We start from the raw sequence: 10717 nt of genomic DNA on the forward strand, positions 1-10717 counted from the left end.
GCGTGTGCATGTTCGGTGTCACACGCTTATATTCTCAACAACTCAGCGGAGGCAGAGGCAAGAGGATCCCAAGTTTAAGGCCAGCCTCAGCAATTTAGCTAGATTTCAGCAACTTAGTGAGTCCCTCTCACAAAATAAAAAATAAAAAGGATAGCAGATGTAACTCAGTGGTCAAGGGCCACTGGGTTAAATCCTCAGCACACACACAAAAAAGGCAGATGGGGCGTGACTGAAGGAGGTGGGTCACTGGGGACATGGTTTGGAAGGGTTGTTTTTCCCTGCGGGCTCTTTGTGCGCCCTCTCTCTCTCTCTCTCTCTCTCTCTCTCTCTCTCTCTCTCTCTCTCTCCTTCCTGGCTGCAAGAATGGAGAGTCCCTATGCCTTGCCCTTCTGGGACCCTGAGCAATGGACTCAGCTGACCTTGGACTGAACCCCTGGAACATAGACTGAACTTCTGGAACCATGAGCCAAAATAAACTATTCTTCCTCTAAGTTGTTCTTGTCAGGTATTTTGGTCACAAAAAGCTGATGAAAACCTGAACTATACCCATGCTTTCTATTTTTGGCTCCCTGCTGAGTAAGGGAGGACCGAAAGTGAAGGGAACTGAGGGTTGTGCAAGCTCTCTCTTTCTTCCATGTCATCTTCTTTAGCGTTAAGTGCTTGGCTGACACAGCATGGAAGGATCTGATAGGGTTCCTTGGTTGTTCTTTGCTTTTCAAAATGCCTTCCATCTGCATTCAAACAAATTTCTAGTTGGAATGGAAAGTGATCTCTGGCTGTTCAAGTCTCCTCTTATTCAGTTTTAGACATAACATGCCTACTTTGTACTCCCACACATCAGGAGTCCACCAAATTCTGGGTTCATGGGGCATCATGAGTGGTATCAGCAAATGGGGCAGCCAGGAATGGTAGACAATATGTTTCATTTCTCCTCTGTTTGTGGGCATGCTGCATTATCCCATTAGACAACACTAACCAAACCTGAGTTCTAAGTTAAAAATAAGATTGCAAGATGGCAATCAGGGCATTAAAACAAGCACAGACCCCTTCTGAGTGTGGCTCTGTGGTAGTCATCGGGCCATGAAGCTGGCCCTTTCTGGAAAGCCATAGATGTCTCTGATGAGATAAGGTAATAGGATGGATGACTCATGTGTGTCCCACCTCCCTTTACATCCCTCAAATGAGTTCTTGGCCACCTTCTTCAGGAATCACTTCACATCAGCTGTCACCCTCTGCCTGGGTGACAATCCTGTCACTGCTTCATCGACTTCCAACCCCAGCCAGAGTCCAGGTGCCTGAGTAGGAAGGGGCACCAGAGTTGAGCATGCTCCCTGAAGAATGGCAGCCAGTCCTGATCTGGGCTGCAAGTGTCCTGGTGATGGTATATTTGACAAATGACTCAGTGGGGGCCTCTCATCCACTCCAGGTTCCAAGCATGTCCCCCCACAGAGGTTGCCATCTCTTGGGGGTTGCCTGTCAGCCATGGTTTGGAGGAATGGACCTGTAGGAAGGAGAGATTGATTTCCCAGGATCACCACCCGACCACCCCCACCACCCCAACCCAGGCCTCACCTTTTCACTTTACATTGGGCTCCACCAATTATGTAACCAATCTTTTTTGTTTTAAGAGAGAGAGAGAGAGAGAGAGAGAGAGAGAGAGAGAGAGAGATTTTTTAATATTTATTTTTTAGTTTTCAGCGGACACAACATCTTTGTTGGTATGTGGTGCTGAGGATCGGACCCGGGCCGCACGCATGCCAGGCGAGCGCGCTACCGCTTGAGCCACATCCCCAGCCCTATGTAACCACTCTTGATATTCCCTCTCCCTAGGATGTTTTTCCTTTATTCTCCCTTTGTTGAATACAAAATAGTAACAACAACAATAGTAATTATCATTTATTGGGCTCTTGGCTATATGCTAAGCACTTTCGACTATAAGGAAGATAAGATGTACAGTACTGGTTGTAATTCCAGATGGAGTACAGGAGCAGAAAAAGTTAAGGTGAAGCAGAGATGGTGCGCAGGTGAGGGGTGTGAAGGTCAAAGGTGGTGCATCTGGCCCTGAGGGGTTCACAGCAATTCAATGTACTGAAGGCATCTTTGTTCTGTGGGGTCAGCAGGGTGAGAAACTGTCCTTGAATAATGGGAACAAGCAGGGAAGAGCAGTAGAGTCTGGAGAAACAGCATAGAACACATTGTAACACCCTAGCACTTGATGACCCAGTGCCTTCTGAGCACTTCTTTGGATTACTTCCAGATGGTTTAACCCAGAAAGAAGCCGCTGGATTTGAAAAGTGCCATGAAGTCTGTCCCACCCTGAGCTTCATTACCTGTGAATAACTATTCTTTTCGAGGCAAGTCCTCATCGGACAGTCATTATGGCTGAGAAAGAGACTTTTCTAGGGCTTGGACAAACAACTCAGGGGACCCCACCCAAGAGGATGGAGGTGGCTGGCTTTTTTCTAGCACATCGGGGGCATGGGGCATTGTCCAACTTGACAAAACTTAAAATATTCAGTGATTTTCAGGCTTCAATGTGCACCACAATTATCCAATGGGCTTATTAAAACACAAAGCTAGTCACTATCTGGAGTTTTGATGCAAAATGTCTGTAGTGAGACTGAGTGTCCACTTTTCCTATTCTGTTTTGGTTTTGATTTTTTTAAATTTTTAATTCATTTTTAATGGTACTGGGAATTGAAATCAGGAGCATTTTACTGCTGAGCTACATTCCCAGCTCTTTTAATTTTATTCTAAAATAGGGTCTTGCTAAATTGACCAGGATGACCTCAAACATGCAATCCTCTTGCCTCAGACTCCCCAGTTGCTGGAATTACAAGTGTGTGCTACCATGACCAGAAGAGTCCCAGGTGAGCTGATGCTACTGGTCTAGATAACACACTCTGAGATTCACTGCTTTGAACCTGAAACAGTGTGGCTTTAAGGGCCTTTGCAAAAGGGATTCCCCAAAAAATATGTCCTTCATGGCTATCTTCAAGCTCTTGCTCCATCTCCCACCACTTGCTCATACACCCCATCTTCCAGCCACACCTGATTTCTAGTGGTTCCCCAATCCCTTCCCACTATATTGCATTTCCATGCCTTTGTTTTTTAAAATGAAGAACCAGGCCTGGGAATTCAGTTCAGTGGTAGAGCACTTGCCTACCATGGGTTCTGTCTGCAGCACTACAAACAAGTAAATATATTATTTATATTTAATATAATATAAATATACAAACCATAAACAAAATAACATAAGAATTATCCCTAATTCTGGTACCAAGCAATAATAACCACTGACCTTTAGTGTTCCTGGTAAGAAAGATCTGAGTGAAAGAAGCTATTTGGTAAGTTGCCAGCAAGTCACTCTAGAGCAAAGCTTGCAAATAAATCTTTCAAGTGGCTCCTCTTAAATGCTTCAGTGTATGATAGGCATCATGGCCTCAGAAAAAGTGGTACAAGACATTCTGTTCTGTCACAAGGATCGCCCTTTTAATGACGTTATATCAACTTTTACAATAACACCTTGTATTTATAGCATTGTATAACATTTTTGCATTTACTATCTTATCTGGATTGTTTGCTGAGAGTATTCTGACTTGTTTAAGGTCTAATAACCCGAAATTAGGGTTGAACTTGGGTCTTTTGGTTCCTGACAGCTCTTCTTACATGTTACATGGTGAGATTTCTCACCAATGGCTCATAGCTTGTGACTACAGTGAGGTCAAGGCTTTCTGAGAGAGTCTTTGACAATATTAATAACACTCTCTACCATTCTAGCAGTTTCGTCTCCTGTAGAGATGCACCTTTCCCTGCTCTGGCCCCACTGCCAAATACCATGGTGCAAACACCTCACCTCCAAGCCACTCTCCTGGTGGCTTATGTGCTCTGGCACCAGCCACTGCTCCCCCCACCCCCACCTCTTAACTCTCGAAGGTCTTTACAAAGGAAATAGTCAGAAGCAGATTGCTGGATGGGGAAAGATAGTGGAAACTTATGGAGACCATCAGACCCAGGGGTCTCTGTAGTTAGAGGCTTAGAAGCCCCTCCAGATGCTATGGATGCTGCCAATCCCAAGACCACACTTTAAGTAGCATGTGTCTAGATCTGGAAGCTGAAAGACCTACATAGTAGGAGCTCTAACTCTCACTGCCCAGTCACAACCTGCATTCAGTCTGTTCTCATATTGGTCTTTTTGTCTATCTCTGTCCATAATTGATTTCACCTGCCCCTGCCATGGATACCAACTTGAGCTTTCCTAACATGCCCTGGAAGAACTGAGAGGATTAAACAGAAAAGGTTGTAGGGATATATAAACATGAACAGTGAAAGGGGATGTTGTTGAAGCTGGGTCCTGGATTCGAAGACAGTTCGTTATTGATTCTTGTCACGACTTACGTATGTTTTTAGATTTCCAGAATAAAACATTCCAAAATAAAAAACTCAGAATAGAATAAGTCTTGCAGATAAGCAAGAACTCTTGGATTCTCCATCCATCCTTGTTTTAGAAAGTTAAAAGGACGTTCTTTAAGTGCCCCACTCATATATAAAAGTTTCCTTTTATCAAATTCTCTAGCCCACCTCAGTGGTTCCCTCCCTCCCTCCCTCCCTCCCTTCCTTCCTTCCTTCCTTCCTTCCTTCCTTCCTTCCTTCCCTCCTTCCTTCCTTCCTTCCTTCCTATATTTTGATTGGGTGGGTGGTAAAATAAAGATGATATATGCCCCTTTGTTTTTTCTTGTAGTAAAATACACATAGGAGCTGAGGTATAGCCCAGTGGTAGTGTGCTTACCTAGCATGCTTAAGGGCCTGGGTTCCATCCCCAGCAACAAACACACACACACACACACACACACACACACACGCACATGCATAAGCACAGCAAAACAAACATAAAAATGTACCTTTCAGCCATTTTTAAGCGTTCAGTAGCATATATGATATTTACAATGTTGTGCCACTATCATTAGGGATTTTAAAGGTTGTTAGTGTGCCAAAGAATTCCTAAACAGGATAAGATATGCATATCCTAAACATTAGACCTCATTGGCAAATTTGGGGTCTTTGAAGGAAATTTTGACAACAGGAACTTTTGACAATAGTAAAGTGCTGGCACCACCATCACCACCCCTTACGGGACTCCACCCCTCCTCCAAGCAGCCAGTTCTGAGGGCAGGCCCTGAGTTCCTCCTTCATCCCTCAAGTTTAAAGGGGAGTCCTGAAGTAGAAGCCTCTTTATTCACTTTGCCTACTGGACTATGACTTCCTGGGGCTTGTTTTTCTGCCCCTCACCCTCAGCAAGTCCAGGCTTCAGCCCACATTGCTACTGCACAGCAGTATTCAACAATTTTGTTCAAAAGCTTCTATCATTTCACTAAGAAGTTCTCAACCTGGGGCAGTTTTGTTCTCCAGGGGACATTTACTTGGCAATTATCCAGAGACATTTTTGGGTGTTGAACTAGGAGAACAGGGGATGTTACTGATATCTGTGTGTTGGGGCAGGGGAAGCTACGGACATCCTCTAAGGTACAGGACAGCCCATGAGTCTCCGGCCTTGGGACTGCATTTTCAAGATGACTATACTTTGGAAGGTTCAACAAGAGGTCATATTGCTTAATATTATAAGTTCTCCAGGTTCTTGGTCAATGGTTATTAATAGCCACATTGGGCAACTGGTCACAACTCTTTGAAGCTTTTCCAGACAAAATATGCTATAGTCACACTTTGAGCAAAGAACCATGAAGCTTCCACGGAACTCCTACATGTTGGAGCTTGTATCATCAGGGCACATCCAATACAAGAGAGGTTTCCAGAAGGAAGTCTTGGTCCTCCGTGTATCTCAGGTATGTGACTTGGTTAGTATCTTTATTTTTCACTACTCTTTTGTTCAGTGCTGAGGATTGAACCCAGGGCCTCATGCATACTAGGCAAGTGTTCTACTAATGAGCTATTTCCTTGGTGCAGAAGTATCTTTAACTTTCTTAGAGGAATGTCCTCCCTCCACTCTGCTTGGTTCATAGAACCACCCTCTAATCAACAGCATTATCTACATTCATGTTCTCTATATAGAATATCATCATGGCAGGAACAGCTAGTAACCCAATGTGTGACAAAATACCTGAGACGATCAATCTAAAGGAGGAAGGTTTATGTGGGGTCATGGTTCCAGAGATTTCAGCCCAAGGTTACTTGGACCAGTGGCTTTTGGGTCTAGGGTGAAGCCGTCCAAAATTGTGAAAGCACATAGAAAAAGAAAGTGGTGACCTCGCAGCAAAAAGAGAGCAGCCTGGGACAAAATATACCCCTTCAAGAGCACACCCCCAATGACCTAAGTCCTCTACTTCCTGCAACTGGGGCCCCACCTGAAGTTTCCACTGCCTCCCAAATTCTGAATTTTAAAAAGCCAGGCATGGTGGCACACACCTGTAATCCCAGCTACTTGGAAGGCTTAGGCAGGAGGTTCACAAGTTCGCGGTCAGCCTGGGTAATAGCAAGACCCTGTCTCAGAATAAAAAGGACTGCAGATGGGCTGGGGTTGTGGCTCAGCGGTAGAGCACTTGCCTAGCACGTGTGAGGCCCTGGGTTCAATCCTCAACACCACATAAAAATAAATAAATAAAGGTATTGTATCCAACTACAACTAAAAAATAAATATTAAAAAAAAAGGGATTGCAGATGTGGTTCAGTGGTAGAGTGCCACTGAATTCAATTCCTCATGCATCAAAACAAAATTATGACTTCAAAAGGAATTAATCCATTCATGAGGTCAGAGCCCTCATAATCAAATTACCTCCTGAAGGCCCTATCTCCGAACACTTCTGAAGCATCAGTAAATAGTACCTGACCAACCAGGCAATATCTTTCTAAGAATGTCTCTCACTCTCCTCCTCACATCTAAAAATTGCCATGTTGTGTGTGTATCAATTCTGAGCTGATATACCTGAGAAGCAGGCCCACCAAGACTATGTGTTGAGTCACAAGGTAGATGAAATCCAGGTCAGCCTTCAAAGGAGAGCCATCCACACCAGACATGGAATCCCCACATGTACTTGGAAGACTGAAGCAAGAGGATCATGAGTTTGAGGCCAGCCTAGGCAACTTAGTGAGACCCCAAAATAAAAATAAATAAAAATGTGTGATTGTGTGTGTGTGTGTGTGTGTGTGTGTGTGTGTATCTCCATTTGGACTTTACTTAGGGAGAGATGCACTCATGTAGTAGTAGCTCACAGACATTTTGAGTTTTGTCCACTATGGTGGCTAGTATTACTCAAACTACCCTCAAACCCCTCTGCTATGTTCTGAATTTTTGTGCCCCTTTCTTTCCCCAAATTTGTATTTTGGAATCCTAACCCCCAAGGAGGTGGTATCAGGAAGTGGGTCCTTTGGGAGGAGATTGGGTCATGATGGCTCTAATCATTTAGTTCTCAGTAGTTCTCCCCCAGCAATTTTGTCCCCTGGGGACATTTGGCATCATGTGGAGACAATTTTAGTCATGATGGCTCTGCCCTCATGAATGGAAACAGTGACCTCATAAAAGAGGCCTAAGGGAGCTGGTTTGTTTGCTCCTTCTGCTACACGAGAATGCAAGAAGAAGGTGCCATACGGGAACCAAAGGGCAAACCCTCTCTAGATGCCACTTGTGCCTTGATCTTGGACTCCTCGGCCTGAAGAACTGCGAACGATGCATTTGTTTTCAAAGTGCCCAGTTTGTGGTCTTTTGTTAAAGTAACCCAATTGGACGGATTTTCAGTCAACTTTCTTAGTCAGTTATAAGCTATTCTCTTCACAGAGGACCATCTGAAGCAGGGGTCAGCAAATCATGGCATGTGGACCAAATCCAGCCTTCCACGTGTTTTTGCACAGCAAAAATAAAATGAAAATGAAAAAAAAAAAAGATATCGTCCACAGCTAAAAATGGTTTTTACATTTTTCAGTTGTTGAAAAAATATTCAAAAGAAGAATTCACACCTTGTGACACATGGACATTGTAAGAATTTCAGATTTTAGTGTCCCTTAATGAAGTTTGATTGGAACCCAACCACATTCATTTGTTTATGGATTCTCTGTGGCTGCTTTTACTGTACATCAACAGTTTTCAGTAGTTATAACAGAGACCCAATGGCCTGCAAAGCCTAAAACTTTAATATCTTGCCCTTTACAGGACAGGTTTGCCAACCCTTATTGTTTTAGTCATATTTTTTGCTGCTGTCACTAAAAGATCTGACCAGAACAATTGTAGAAGAAGAAAAGTTTATTTAAGGGCTCACAGTTTCAGATCATAGACAGTACTCTGCATTTCTTGGGGCTTGAGTTGAGGCAGAACCTCATGGTTGAAGAGTGTGGTGTAGGGAAGCAGCTCACAGGATGATCAGAAAGCACAGAGAGAGAGAGAGACTCCAATCACCAGATATAAAATATATACTCCAAATCCATGCCCCCAGTAACTCACCTCCTCCAGCCACACACTACCTACCTTCCATTTCCACTCAGTTAATCCCATTATTGGATTAAAGCTCTCATAACCCAATCATTTCTCCTCTAAACCTTCTTGCATTGTCTCACACATGAGCTTTTGAGGGAACACCTCAAATTCAAACTATGACACCTCGCTTGAAGGATGTATAGACCATCCATTCCCATAGAGACAAAGTTTGGAAATTTTCTCCTGCCCCTCAGCCAGGAAAGCCCACAGCACATGCCAGGCCTACTTTGTATCAAATCCTTAAACCAGTTTCACTGGATGCTTCCAAGGCTCTTTATCAAGGGGCTACTTTCTTAAGGGTCCCTATGAAATATTTCTCTTAGTTCTTAAGACCAGAAAAATCTGTGCATTCCCTTTGGGACAACAAAATATTTGCTTTGACTCTGAGGATGCTCTGAGTCAAATCCACAGCCCCATCTGCAATGGAACAGACTCTCAGATGAATTTCTTGAACATTAATGTTCCTTTGGAATTGTTTCATGAGACCCTCTATCACTTTCTTTTAAAATTCCACTCAAGCTGAGCATGATGGGACCTGCCTGTAGTCCCAGCTACTTGGTAGGCTGAGGTAGAACCGCTTGAACCCACAAGTTCAAAACTAGACTGAAAAACATAGTGAGATCCCACCTAAAAGAAAAAAAAAATTAAAATAAGACAAAATTCAACCCAACTACTATTATAGTTTGACTCTTAAATGTACCCCAAATGTCCATGCAACAAGGTCTTGGTCCCCAGGACAATACCATTTGGGAGTTGGTAGACCCTTTAAATGATGGGGCCTAGTGGGAGGTCATTAGGTAATTGGAGGCTTACCCTCAAAAAGGATTGTGGGACCCCAGGCCTTTCCTCTTCTTTCACTTCCTGGCCATGAGGTAAGCAATTTTGTTCCACCATACACTCCTGCCATGATGTGCTGCCTCAACACAGGCCTAAAACCAACAGGGCCAACCAATCATGGACTGGAACCTCTAAACTTTGAGCCAAAATAAAATTTTTTTCTTCATAAGTTGATTATCTCAGTTCTTTGTTATAGTTTCAGAAAACTGACTAATAAATTTGTAGGTTTTTCTCCAAAACACTTCTGAAATTATGTTTTGAAGGCCAAATTCAGTTGACGCACAGACCACTTCTACTCAGGAGGCTGAGGAAGGAGGATTTCAAGATACTTAGCAAGACTTTATCTCAAATAAAAATAAAAAGGACTGGGGATATAACTCTATAGTAGAGCATCTCTGGGTTTAATCCATAATACTAAAAAAGAAAAGAAAAGAAAGGAAGAAATAAAAGGGAAAAAAAGAAGTTATTTTATATATGAGGCAAGGTACAAATTCATAAACATGTAAATAAACTAAAGCAACCATCAATGATAGTACATCATTATAATAATGTGATAGCATCAACTTGGCAATGTCGGAAATTCTGCCTCACAAAATCCTCTTGCCTTGAAGTCTCAAAGTCGAAGCTGAGTGAGATGAGGGGACCGAAGAAGCAGCAGTCATCAAGTCTGAAGGTCATCATACATTAGAGGAGATGAGAGACAGCAGTAGAGAACTACAGGTGGGCTCCCCTCTTGGTGACCAGCTCTTCTTCTTGCTCTCTTTCATAATTGCCAACCCTCCTGACCAGTAGTGAGCCAAAGCCCACCAACTGACACTTGCTTCAAATCCACAGGGTCCACCACAAACACCAACCTGCTTTGTGGTGTCACTCCAGCTGCTTCCAGATTTCTCTGCAAGTTTCAGCTCATTTACCAGCATTTAGGATCACTCGTGAGTCTTCTCTGATCCTTCAACTTCCCCCTTCAGATCTGTGCTTTCCCAGGGTCTCCTGCGGTAGTGTAAGGTCTAATTCCTCTAATACAGTCTTGATTTTACAATAGTCATAGGATTTCAACTTCTGTGATTGAACCCAGACTGTTACAACCATGCAACCTATTTTTATTATAAGCAGGATTAATGGTGAAGAGCACTTCTCTATTCTACTTCCTAACTTCTGATATTGGTCATGTCTGATCTATTCACTTAATGAAAATGTGCTCACTTCTAGATTTCAATCAGCAGCGGAAGTATTCCTGACTATGCGAGAGTTTGGTTATGAAAATTTCTCAGGTCTTGAGCCAACAGGAAGGTACAGGCTGCGTTAGAGGGAGGTAGAACCAGCATCACTTTGAGCCACCTCCTCCCTTCCACTACGAACAAGACACTTGGGGTGGTGATCCCCTAGCAGCTCCTTGCTAAG

At 43.3% G+C, this 10717-nt stretch overlaps 1 long non-coding RNA gene across 1 annotated transcript; it reads left to right on the plus strand.

Annotated features, from left to right (window-relative positions):
• The first annotated feature begins 5529 nt into the window (after nt 1–5529).
• On the plus strand, nt 5530–10322 carry LOC308632981. Its single transcript, XR_014018672.1, has 3 exons — nt 5530–5840; nt 9928–10036; nt 10151–10322. It is a non-coding gene; the product is annotated as an uncharacterized lncRNA (long non-coding RNA).
• Nucleotides 10323–10717: the final 395 nt, after the last annotated feature.

This window comes from Spermophilus citellus (assembly GCF_964194105.1).
Source record: "Spermophilus citellus genome assembly, chromosome: 13".
Classification (NCBI taxonomy): domain Eukaryota; kingdom Metazoa; phylum Chordata; class Mammalia; order Rodentia; family Sciuridae; genus Spermophilus; species Spermophilus citellus.